Source organism: Loxodonta africana, chromosome X, assembly GCF_030014295.1.
Source record: "Loxodonta africana isolate mLoxAfr1 chromosome X, mLoxAfr1.hap2, whole genome shotgun sequence".
In the NCBI taxonomy this organism is placed as follows: Eukaryota; Metazoa; Chordata; class Mammalia; order Proboscidea; family Elephantidae; genus Loxodonta; species Loxodonta africana.
In genome coordinates this window covers 93,879,772-93,893,330 of record NC_087369.1, presented here as the reverse complement: position 1 = coordinate 93,893,330, position 13,559 = coordinate 93,879,772, and the positions used below count along the sequence as shown (strand labels likewise).

At 36.5% G+C, this 13,559-nt stretch overlaps 1 pseudogene; it reads left to right on the top strand.

Moving 5' to 3' along the window:
• Positions 1–2,474: 2,474 nt before the first annotated feature.
• Positions 2,475–11,833, top strand: LOC135228944 (tigger transposable element-derived protein 1-like; annotated as a pseudogene).
• Positions 11,834–13,559: the final 1,726 nt, after the last annotated feature.

The window sequence follows — 13,559 nt, the reverse complement described above, 5'->3', positions numbered from 1 at the left end:
AAGGTGTATCAACTTGGCTAGGCCTTGATTATAAGTATTGTGTTGTTGTACACTATTTTGTGATCTGATGTGATTGTCCAATGTGTTGTAAATACTACATCTATGATGTTAATGAGGCAGGATTAGAGGCAGTTATATTAATGAGGCAGGGCTCAATCTACAGGATTAGACTGTATCTTGAGTCAATCATTTCAGATATAAAAGATATAATCCAGCAGATAATGGTGGTGACAACCTACCACAAAGAATGAAAAACTGACTGGTCTCTATACATTTGCTTATTCTAGGTATGTCATATGAGTGAGCTCATACAATATTTGTTTGTGTGTGTGTGTGTGATTGACTTATTACACTCAGCATAATGTTTTTAAGGTTCATTCATGTGGTAGCATGTATAGGGACTTACTTTCTATTTAGGGCTGAGGACTATTCCATTGTATTTATATACCACATTTTGTTTATCCATTAATGTACTGATTAGCATTTAGGTTGTTTCCACCTTTTGGCTGTCATGAATAATACTGAAATAAATATTGGTGTACATGTGTTTGAGTTGATGTTTTCAAGTCTCTTGGGTATATACGTAGAAAGGTCAAATGATAGCTCTATTGTTAACTCTTCTAAGGAGCTGCCAAACTGTTTTCCACAGCAATTGCACCACTTTGCATTACTGCCAGCAATGATAAGTGTTTCAATTTTTCCACATCCTCACCAACGTTTGTTTTTTTCTGTTTTGTTTTGTTTTCAATCTTAGCCATTCTAGTGGGGTTGAAGTTGTAACTCATTGTGGTTTTGATTTGCATTTTCTTAATGGCTAGTCATGTTAAGCAGTTTTTCTTATGCTTGTTAGCCATTTGTATTTCTTTTTTGGTGAAATGTCTACTCAAATCCTTTGCCCATTTTTTGATTGGGTTGTTTTTCTTTTTGGTGTCAAGTTGTAGAAGTTCTTTATATATACTGGATATTAAACCCAAAAAATTTCTTTCAGTCTATAGGTTGTCCCCTCACTTTGTTGTTAAAATCCTTTGTTACACAGCACTTTATACTTTTGATGAAGTCCGATTTATCTATTTTATCTGGTTTCTAACACTTCTGGTATTGTGTCTAAGAATCTATTGTTAAAAACTAGATACTAAAGAAGTAGTCCTATGTTCTAGAAATTTTATGGCTTTAGTTCTTACATTTAGGTCCTTGATCCATGTTAATTTTCATATATAATGTGAAGTATGAGACCAGCTTTATTCTTTTGCGTATGGGTATACAGTTGCCCCAGCACCATTTATTTGAAAGGATATTCTTTCTCCCTTACAGGGATTTAATATCATTGTTAAAAATCAGTTGACTGTTGATACATGGATTTATTTCTGGATTATCAGCTCTAATTCATTGGCCCATGTGTCTATTATTATACAAGTACCAGAATGTGTTGATGTAGCTGTACAGTACATTTTGGTATTGGGAAATGTGAGCCCTTCTGCTTTGACCTTCTTTGAGGTCCTTTTGGCTATTTGGAGCCACTTGAAATTCCATATAAATTTGAGGACTGGTTTTTCTGTTGCGGTAAAGAAGATTATTGGAAATTTTAATGAGATTGTGTCCAATCTAAGTATTCCTTAAGTAGTATTGACATCTTACCAGTGTTAAGTCTTCAAATCCATAAACAAAGAATGTATTTCCATTTATTCTGGTCTTCTTTAATCTCCTTCAGCAGTGTTTTATATATATATATATATTGCATAGGTCTTTCACATCCGGGGTTAAATTTATTCCTGGGTATTTTATTCCTTTAAATGCTATTGTATATGGAATTATTTTCTTAATTTCCTTTTGAGATTACTCATTGCTGGCTTATAGAAACCCAGTTGATTTTTATATATTGACCTTGTGCCCTGCAACTTTCATGAATTTGTTAGCCCTGGAAGATTTGTTGTGGATTCTATGGTATTTTCTATATATAGGATCATATCATCTGTGACTAAGGATCATTTTACTTCTTCATTTCTAAATTGGATATATTTTATTTCTTTGTCTTGCCTATTTGTGATGGCTAGGACTTCCAGTACAGACATACCTCATTCATTGCACTTCTCTTTATTGCTCTTGGCAGATACTGTGTTTTTTGCAAATTGAAGATCTGTGACAACCCTGCATCAAGCCAGGCTATGATCCTATTTTTCCAACAGCATGTGCTCACTTTGTGTCTCTGTGTTACATTTTGGCAATTCTCAAAATTTTTCATTATTACTATATCTGTTTTGGTGATTTGTGATCAGTGATCTTTGATGTTACTATTGTAATTGTTTTGGGGTGCCACAAACTACACTCATATCAGATGGCAAACTTAACCAATAAGTGATGGGTGTGTAATGACTGCTCCACCTACTGGCCATTCCTCTCCCTCTCTCCCTCTTCTTGGGCTTCCCTATTCCCTGAAACATTACAATATTGAAATTAGGCCAATTAATAACGATACAATGGCTTCTAAGTGTTCAAGTGAAAGGAAGAGTCACAGGTCTCTCGCTTTAAATCACAAACTAGAAATGATTAAGCTTAGTGAAGAAGGCATGTCAAAAGCTGAGATAGGCTGAAATCTAGGCCTCTTGCACCAAAAAGTTAGCCAAGTTGTGAATGCAAAGGAAAAATTTTTGAAGGAAATCAAAAGTCCTACTCCAGTGAACAAATGATAGGAAAGTGAAATGCCTTATTGTTGATACAGAGAAAGTTTTAGTGGTCTGAAAAGAAGATCAAATCAGCCACAAGATTCCCCTAAGCCAAAACCTAATCCAGAGCAAGGCCCTGACTCTCTTCAATTCTATGAAGGCTAAGAGAGTTGAGGAAGCTGCAGAAGAAAAATTTGAAGCTAGCAGAGATTGGTTCATGGATTTTAAGGAAAGAAGCTGTCTCTGTAGCATAAAAGGGCAAGGTGAAACTGATGTAGAAGCTGCCACAAGTTATCCAGAAGATCTAACTAAAAAAAAAAAACTAGTGCCATCGATCTAGGCAAGATAATTGATGAAGGTGGCTATGCTAAAAAACAGATTTTCAGTTTAGATGCAAAAGCTTTATATTGGAAGAAGATGACATCTAAGACTTTCATAGCTAGAGAGGATAAGTCAATGCCTGGCTTCAAAATTTCAAAGGACAGGTTGACTCTCTTATTAGGGGATAATGCAGCTGGGTAGTTTAAGTTGAAGCCAATGTTCATTTACCATTAAAAAAAAACTGAGAGGGGGTGGGGCCAAGATGGCAGAGTAGTCAGATGTTTCCTGTGGTCCCTCTCACAACAAAGACTTCCCAAAAAAGTAAATGAATTAATTATATATGACAATCTAGGATCCCTGAATATCAAAGACAAAGTTGTGGAGTCAAACTGAGTGGCAGGAGGAAGGAAAGACAGTTCAGAAGCACTGAGGATTTGCCAGACTGTTCTAGCCAGCACCCTGGAGGCTGGATCAGCTGGTGTGCACACGCTGAGGCAAGCAGTACCACTTGAGACCCATTTTCCACAACAGGAGAAACCAAGGGGTGGAGAGTCTATGCAAGCCTGTGGAATCAGCGTAAAGCAATGCTGATCTGGGAAAGTTAAGTGCGAGCTTCTAACCTACTGCGTGCGATCAAAAAAAAAACCCTTTCCCCTCTGTGAAGTGCCTTTAGCCCATTTACCCACCCCCTCCTTGCTCAGCTCTGGTACAAGTCTGGTTTCAGCGATTGCTGCACTCCCTGGGCCAAAAGTGGGACACGTAGTGTGCCCTGAGCCATTCTTCTGGCTTTGGGGAGGGAACAAATTAACATATAAATAACAAACAGAAAAAATAATTTGCCAGTTCCCCTAAACCAGGACCTCAAAGCAGGCACAGCCCCTTTGCCTAGGAACAGGCATAAGGAGTACTGTGTGGGTACATTTCAATAGTGTACACCCTATTTAGCATAGTGTAACAGGGTACATACCTGAAGCCTATATTCAACTGCAAAAGCTAAGGAGGAGTGGCAGATTCATGATATCTGACACCACCCTTCTGATTAAGCAGGGTCCTCACCTAGCCACATCAGAGGCCTGAGGACTAGTGACCCTACCCACTCCACCTAGCCACCCAAGACAGGGGTCTGAGAATAAATGATGCCTCCTAATCCTTACAGCTAACAGCATTGGGTGCCCAAAGTCCGGCTACAAGATCCACCTACCTATGCACTCTAGGGAACAGGGACACGCCTTCCATCCAGGCACTCAGACGCAGCCATCAGCTCCATACCTGGCTCACCACATCACCCACTACTGTAGACAGATACCTGTGCCTGCTCTAATCACCTCTACATAGCCCTGGCCATCTAGTACTTTAGGCGAGAGTCTGCACTACACACTCAGGGATCAATGACCTGGACATCTGAACTGAATCCACAGAAGAAAAGTAAACAGACCCCTGGGCTCGCATACCTAGTAATAGCTCTAAACACCTGGTGACAAGATGTGACAGCTTCAAAGTTGCCAATAATCAAAGTAGCTCACTTGACCAGCTTACCTGGGCATATCAAAACAAAACAAGAAACTAGGACACAGTAAGCAAACATAAGATAAATAAATATAATAACTGATTGATGTCTCAGAGACAACAGTCAATATCAAATCAAATAAAAAAGCAGACCATGATGGTTTTAGCAAGCTCCCAAAATAAAGAACCAAGAAACCACCTGGAGAAAGAGAAAGTCTTGGAATTACTGGAGGTAGAAGACAAAAGATTAATATATAGAGTTCTCCAAGAGATCAGGAAGGAGATCAGGCAAAATGCAGACCAAGTGATAGAACTCACAGACTAAACAACAGAGGAACTTAAGAAGGCTATACAAGAACATAATAACAAATTTAACAGGCTCCAAGAATCCATAGAGAGAAAACAAACAGAAATCCAAAAGATTAATAATAAAATTTCCAAACTAGACAATTGAATAGAAAGTCATATGAGCAGAATGGAGGAAATGGAAGTCAGAATTAGTGAGATTGAAGATAACGCACTTGACACCAATTTATTTGAGGAAAAATCAGATTAAAAAATTTCAAAAAATGAAGAAACCATAAGAATTATGTAGGACCTTATCAAGAGGAATAACCTACGAGTGATTGGAGTACCAGAATATGGGGGGTAACAGAAAATACAGAAAGAATAGTTGAAGATTTTTTGACAGAAATCATTTGGGAGATCATGAAAGATGAGAAGATATCTACTCAAGAAGCCCATCAAACCCCACAGAGGGTAGGTCCCAAAAGAAAATCACCAAAACATATTATAATCAAACTTGCCAAAACCAAAGATAAAGAGAGAATTTTGAGAGTGGCTAGGGATAAATGAAAAGTCATCTACTAAGAAGAATCAATAAGACTAAGCTCTGAGTACTCAGCAGAAACCATGAAGGCAAGAAGGCAATGGGATGACATACATAAAATCTTGAAGGAAAAAAAATTGTCATCCAAAAATTATATATCCAGAAAAACTGTCTCTCAAACATGATGGTGAAATTGGAGTATTTCCAGATAAGCAGAAGTTTAGGAAATCTGTAAAAACCAAACCAAAATTACAAGAAATACTAAAGGGAATCCTCCTGACAGAGAATCAATAACATCAGATAACAACCCAAGACTAGAACACAGGACAGAAAAACCAGATATCAATCTAGATAGATAAGTCACAAAAACAAGTCAAAGCTAAAACACTGAAAATAGGGAAAAAGAGATATCAATATGCAAAAGATGACAACATTAAAACAAAAAAGTACAAATAATGTCGTAGAACTTTCATATGGAGAGGAAATCGAGGCAACATCAAGTGATAAAAGACTGGTTTAAACTTAGAAAAATACAGGTAAATAATAAGGTAACCACAAAGGAAACTAACAATCTTACACATCCAAATTAAAAAAAAAGAAAAGCATAAAGATTCAGCAAATACAAAGTCAACAACAGTGAAAAAGAGGAAAGGAAAATACATAAAGAAAAATGACCCAGCACAGAAAATTAAGTGGAACAAAGGAATTATCAACAACATACACACACAAATACATCAAAATGACAGCTCTAAACTCACACCTATCAATAAATATGAGGAATATAAATGAACTAAATGCACCAATAAACAGACAGAAAATAGCAGCAAGGATGAAAACACTCGATCCCTCTATATGCTGCCTACAAGAGACACACCTTTGACTTAAAGACACAAATAAACTAAAACTAAAAGGATGGAAAAATATATATCAAGCAAACAACAATCAAAAAAGAGCAGGAGTGGCAATACTAATCTCTGACAAAATAGACTTCGAAGCAAAATCCAACACCAAAGAATAAGGAAGGATGCTACATAACAATTAAAGGGTCAATACACCAGGAGGACATAACCATAATAAATATTTACCCATCCAAACACAGGGCTCCAAAATATGTAAAGCAAACTCTAACAGCATTGAAAAGAGAAATAGACAGCTTAACAATAATAGTAGGAAGCTTCAACACACCTCTTTCAGTGATGGACAGAACAACCAGAGAGAAGCTCAATAAGGACACAGAAGATCTAAATGCCACAAGCAACCAACATGATCTCATAGAGATATAAGAACACTCCACTCAACAGCAGACAAGTACACTTTTGTTTCCAATGGACATCGAACATTATCCAGAATAGACCACATATTAGGCCACAAAGCAAGCCTTAACAGAACCCAAAACATCGAAATATTACAAAGCATCTTTTCTGACCATAAAGCCATAAAGGTAGAAATCAATAACAGAAAAAGCGAGGGAAATAAGTTAAATACATGGAAACTGAACAACACCTTGCTCAAAAACTACTGGGTTATAGAAGAAATCAAGGACAGAATCAAATGAGAATGAAAACACATCCTACCAGAACCTTTGGGAAACAGCAAAAGTAGTGCTCAGAGGTCAATTTATATCAATACATGCACACATCCAAAAAGAAGAAAGGGACAAAATCAGAACATTAACCCTACAACTTGAAAAAATAGAAAGAGTGCAGCAAAAGAAGCCCAAGGGCACCACATGAAAGAAAATAATACAAATTAGAGCAGAAATAAATAAAATAGAGAAACAATTGAAAGAGTTAACAAGACCAAAAGCTGAGTCATTGAAAAGATCAACAAAATCGATAAACCATTGACCAAACTGACAAAAGAAAAAAAGGAGAGGAAGCAAATAACCAGAATAAGAAACAAGATAGGCGATATCAAAACAGACCCAACTGAAAGTGAAAGGAACATAACAGAATACTATGAAAAACTGTACTCCCACAAACTTGAAAATCTAGAGGAAATGGACAAATTTCTAGAATCAGGCAACCTACCCAAATTAACACAAACCGAGGTAGAAAAACTAAATAAACCGATAACAAAAGAAGAGATTGAAGAGGTAATTAAAAAAAAACTCCCAACAACAACAAAAAAGCCCTGGCCCTTACCACTTCACTGGAGAATTCTACCAAACTTTCACAGAAGAGTTAACACTAGTAGCACTAAAGGTATTTCAGAGCACAGAAAAAGATGGAATACTCCAGAGCTCATTCTATGAAGCCAGCATAAACTGGGTACCAAAACCAGTCAAATACACCACAAAAAAGAAAATTACAGATCAGTATTCCTCATGAACATAGACACAAAAATTCTCAACAAATTCTAGCCAATAGGATTCAACAACATATCAAAAAAATAATTCACCATGACCAATTGGGATTCATACCAGGTACACAGGAATGGTTCAACATTAAAAAAAAAATCAAAGTAATCCGTCACATACCTAAAACAAAAGATAAGGTCCACATGATCTTATCAATTGATGCAGAAAAGACATTTGACAAAGCCCAGCATCCATTCATGACAAAAACTCTAAGCAAAATAGGAATAGAAGGGAAATTCCTCAACATAATAAAGGGCATTTATACAAAGCCAACAGCCAACATCATCCTAAATAGAGAGTCTGAAAGCATTCCCCTTGCAAACAGGAACCAGTCAAGGATGCCCTTTATCACCACTCTTATTCAACATTTTGCTGGAGGTGCTAGCCAGAAGCAAGAAAAAGAAATAAAGGGCATCCAAATTGGTAAGGAAGAAGTTAAACTGTCCTTATTTCTCAATGATATGATAATATACATAGAAAACCCAAAAGACTCCATGAGAAAACTATTGGAACTAATAGAATGATTCAGCAGAGTATCAGGATACCAGATAAACATACAAATATCAGTTGGACTCCTATACACCAATAAAGAGAATGATGAAAAGGAAATCAAGAAAACAATACCATTAATAGCCCCTAAAAAAATAAAATACTTAGGAATAAATCTAACCAGGTATGTAAAAGAGATCTGCATAAATGGAAAAAGCATACCATGCACATGGATAGGTAGACTCAACATTGTGAAAATGACAATTCTACCCAAAGTGATTTACAAATACAATGCAATACCAATCCAAATACCAACAACAATCTTTAAAGAGATTGAAAAACTTACCATAAACTTTATATGGAAAGGGAAGAAGCCCCAAATAAGTAAAGCACTATTGAAGAAGAAGAATAAAGTAGGAGGACTCGAGCTACCTTATCTCAGGACCTACTATACAGCCACGGTAGTCAAAACAGCCTCGTATGGGTACAACGACAGATACATATTGAGCAATGGAGGAGAATTGAGAACCCACACATGAATTCATCCACCTATGACTAACTGATATTTAACAAAGGGCTAAAGTCCATTAAATGGGGAAAAGACAGTCTCTTTAACAAATGGTTCTGACATAACTGGATATCCATCTGCAAAAAAAGGAAAAAGACCCATACCTCAAACCATGTAGAAAAACTAAATCAAAATGGATCAAAGGCCAAAACATAAAACCTAAAAAGATAAAGGTCGTGGAAGAAAAAATCGGGAAGCTAGGAGCCTTAACGCATGGCATAAACAGAATAGGATACAAAGCATATCTAAAAATGCACAAACACCAGAAGAGAAACTAGGTAACTGGGAGCTCCTAAAAATCAAACACTTATGGTCAGCAAAAGACTTCACCAAAGGATTGAAAAGACAGCCTACAGAATGGGATAATATTTTTGGCTATGACAGATCCCATCAGGGTCTAATCTCCAAAATCTACAAGATACTGCAAAATGTCAACAACAAAAAAACAAATAACCCAATTTAAAAATGGGCAAAGGATATGAACAGACACTTCACCAAGAAGACATTCAGGCTGCCAACAGATACCTGAGGAAATGCTCATGATCATTAGCCATTAGAGAAATGTAAATCAAAACTACAATGAGATACCATCTCACCCCATCAAAACATTAATACAAAAAACACAAAATAATAAATGTTGGAGAGGTTGTGGAGAGACTGGAACACTTATTCACTGTTGGTGAGAATGTAAAATGGTACAACCACTTTGGAAATTGACTTGGTGCTTCCTTAAAAAGTTAGAAGTACCATATAATCCAGCAATCTCACTCCTTGGAATATATCCTAGAGAAATAAGAGCCCTCACACGAATATGCACACCTATGTTCACTGAAGCACTGTTCACAATAGCAAAAAGATGGAAACAACCTAGGTGCCCGTTAACAGACGAATGGATCAACAAATTATGGTATGTACACACAATGGAATACTACACTATGATAAAGATTATTGATGAATCTGAGAAACATCTCACAAAATGGATGAATCTGGAAGACATTATGCTGAATGAAATTAATCACAAAAGGACAAACATTGTATGAGACTTCTATTATAAGAACTCAAGAAAAGTTTTAAACACAGGAGAAAACATTCTTTGATGGTTTCGAGAATGGGGAGGGAGGGAGAGGGGAATTCACTAACTAGATAGATAGTTGACAAGAATTATCTTAGGTGAAGGGAAAGAACACACAGAACAGGGGAAGTCAGCACAACTGGACTAAACCAAAAGCTAAGAAGTTTTCTGAACACAACCAAACACTTTGAGGGACAGAGTAGCAGGGGCAGGGGCCTGGGGACATTTAGGTCAATCGGCATAACAAAGTTTAAGAGAATGTTCTGCATCCCACTTTTGTGAGTGGTGTCTGGGGTCTTAAAAGCTTTCCAGCTGCCATCTAAAATGCATCAATTGGTCCCAATCCACCTGGAGCAAAGAAAGGAGGATGAAGAACACCAATGACACAAGGAAAATATTAGCCCAAAAGACAAAAGGGCCACATAAACCAGATACTCCATCGGCCTGAGACCAGAAGAACTAGGTGGTGTCCGGCTACCATTAATGACAGCCCTGACAGGGAACACAACAGAGTCCCCTGACGGAGCAGGAGAAAAGTGGGTTACAGGACTCAAATTCAAGTAAAAAGACCAGACTTAATGGTCTGACTGAGACTAGAAGAATCCCCAAAGACATGGCCTCTGGCCTATTTGTTAACCCAGAACTAAAATTGTTCCTGAAGCCAACACTTCAAATATTAGAGTAGACTAATAAAACATAAAATAATGCTCGTGAAGAGTGTGCCTCTTAATTCAAGTAGAAAAAAAAAAATACAGTTCTTACACTAGACTAAATGGGCAGCTTCTGACCAGATGCAGCATGAGAAGGCAGAAAGGGATAGGAACTGGTTGAATGGACACAGGAGATTCAGGGTGGGAAAGGGGAGTATGCTGTCACATTATAGGGATGACAACTACGGTCACATAACAATATGTGTACAAATTTTTGTGAGAAATTAACTTGAGCTGTAAACTTTCACCGAAAGCACATTAAAAAAAAAATTAAAATCCAAGGACCTTAAGGATTATGCTAAATCTACTCTGCCTGTGCTCTATAAATGGAACAACAAAGCATGGGTGACAGCACATCTCTTTACAACATGGTTTACTGAATATTTTAAACCCACTGTTGAGACCTACCGCTCAGAAAAAAAAGATTTCCTTCAAAATATTACTGCTCATTGACAATGCACTTGGCACCCAAGAGCTCTGATGGAGAGGTACAAGATTAATTTCGTTTTTATGCCTGCTAATACAACATCCATTCTGCAGCCCATGGATCAAGGAGTAATTTCAACTTTCAAGTCTTATTATTTACGAAATACATTTCTTAAGGCTATAGCTGCCATAGACAGTGATTCCTTTGATGGATTCAGGCAAAATAAATTGAAATCTCCTGGAAAGGATTCACCATTCTAGATGCCATTAAAGACATTTGTGATTCATGGGAAGAGCTCAAAATATCATTAACAGGACTTTGGAAAAAGTTGATTCCCACCCTCATGAATGACTTTGAGGGTTCCACGACTTCTGTGGAGGAAGTAACTGCAGATGTGGTGAAAATAGCAAGAGAACTAGAATTAGAAGTGGAGCCTGAAGATGTGACTGAATTGCTGCAATCTCATGATAAAACTTTAATGGATGAGGAATTACTTCTTATGGGTAAGCAAAGACAATGGTTTCTTGAGATGGAATCTACTCCTAGTGAAGATGCTGTGAACGTTGTTGAAATGACTACAAAGGATTTAGAATATTAAGTAAACTTATTTGATAAAGCAACAACAGGTTTTGAAAGGATTGACTCCAATTTTGAAGGAAGTCCTACTGTGGGTAATATGCTATCAAACAGTATTGCATGCTACAGAGAAATCTTTCATGAAAGGAAGAGTCAATCAACGTGGCAAACTTCATCCCCTTATTTTAAGAAGTTGCCACAGCCACCCCAACTTTTAGCAACCACCATCCTGATCAGTCAGCAGCCATCAACATCAAGGCAAGATCCTCCACCAACAAAAAGATCGTGACTTGCTGAAGGCTCAGATAATGGTTAGTATTTTTTAGCAATAAAGTATTTTTTAATTAGTGCATATACTTTGTCTTCTTAGGCGTAATGCTATTGCACACTTAATAGACTATAGTATAGTGTAAACATAACTTTTACATGCACTGAGAAACAAAAAAGTTCATGTGACTCACTTTATTGTGATATTCTTTTTGTTGTGGTGGTCTGGAACCGAACCGGCAATGTCTCCAAGTACGCCTGCACAATATTGAATAACAGTGATGAGAGCAAGCAACCTTGTTATATTCCCCATATTAAGGGGAATGTTCTCAGTCTTTCTCCATTGAATACAAAGTTGGCTGTAGGTTTTTCATAAATGCCCTTAATCATGAGGAGGGTTTTTTTTTTTATTTCTAGCTTTTCAATTGTGTTTATCAAGAATGGTTTTTGGATTTTATCATGTGCTGTTTCTGTATCAATTGAGATGATTATGTGATTTTTTTCCCTTTGTCCTATTAATGTGGTTTATTACATTGATTGAATTTCAAATATTGAATCATCCTTATATTCCTGTAATAAATCCCACGTGGTCATGGTGTATAACTTTTTTATCCTACTGTTGTATCTGGTTTGCTAGTATTTGCTGAGGGTTTTGCATCTATGTTTATGATAGATATTGATCTGCGGTTTTCTTTCTTCGCGTTGCCTTTGCCTTTGATATCAGGTTAATTCTGTCCTTATATATTAGTTAGTGTTCCTTCCTCTTTTATTTTTGGAAGAGTTTGAGCAGGATTGGCGTCAATTTTTTAAATATTTGGTAGAATTCCCCAGTGAAACCATCTGGTCCAGAACTTTTTTGGTTGTTGTGAAGTTTTTGGTTACTTATCCAGTCTCTACTTGTTATGGCTCTGTTGCAAATTTATTTTTTTTCTTGAGTCAATTTAGGTAGATTATTTGTTTCTCACAATTTGTCATTTTAATCTGTTATCTAGTTTGTCGATGTACATTTGTTCATCATATGCTGTTATGGTGCTTTTTATTTCTAATAGGTGGATTATAATGTGACCACTTTCATTTCTTATTTTAAATATTTGCATCTTATCTATTTTTATCTTTGCCAATGTAGATAAATTTTGTAGATTATATTGATCTTTTGAAAAATTCAACCTCTGCTCATGTTGATTTTCGCTATTGCTTTTCTATTACCTATTTCATTTATTTCTGCTCTGATTTCCTTCTTTCTGGTAGCATTAGGTTTAGTTTGGTCTTCTTTTTCTAGTTCCTCGAGTTGTAGAGTTAGGCTAATGTACTGAGTTGTTTCTTTTTTTAATGTAGGTGTTTATTGCTATAATTTCCCTCTGAGCACTCTGTCATTGCATCCCATAGATTTTGGTGTGTTGTGTTTTCTTGTTCATTCAAATTCAAGGATTTTTTTGATTTTTCAATTCATTCTTCTTTGACCCTTTTGTTGTTTAATAGTGTTTTGTTTAATTTCCACATAATTGTTTTCCAACTTTTCTTCTGCTGTTAATTTCTAGTATTATTCCCTGGTGAATGGAGAAGATAATTTGTATGATTTTAATCTTTTTAAGCTTATTGAGACTTGTCGTGTAACCGAGCATATGATATATCCTAGAGAATGACCCACATACACTGGAGAAAAATATGTGTTGTTCTGTTGTTGGAAGGAGTGTTCTATATATGTGTATTAGATCTAACTGATTTATGGTGTTGTTCAAGCCCTCTATTTCCTATTAAAATTATTTCTATATGTT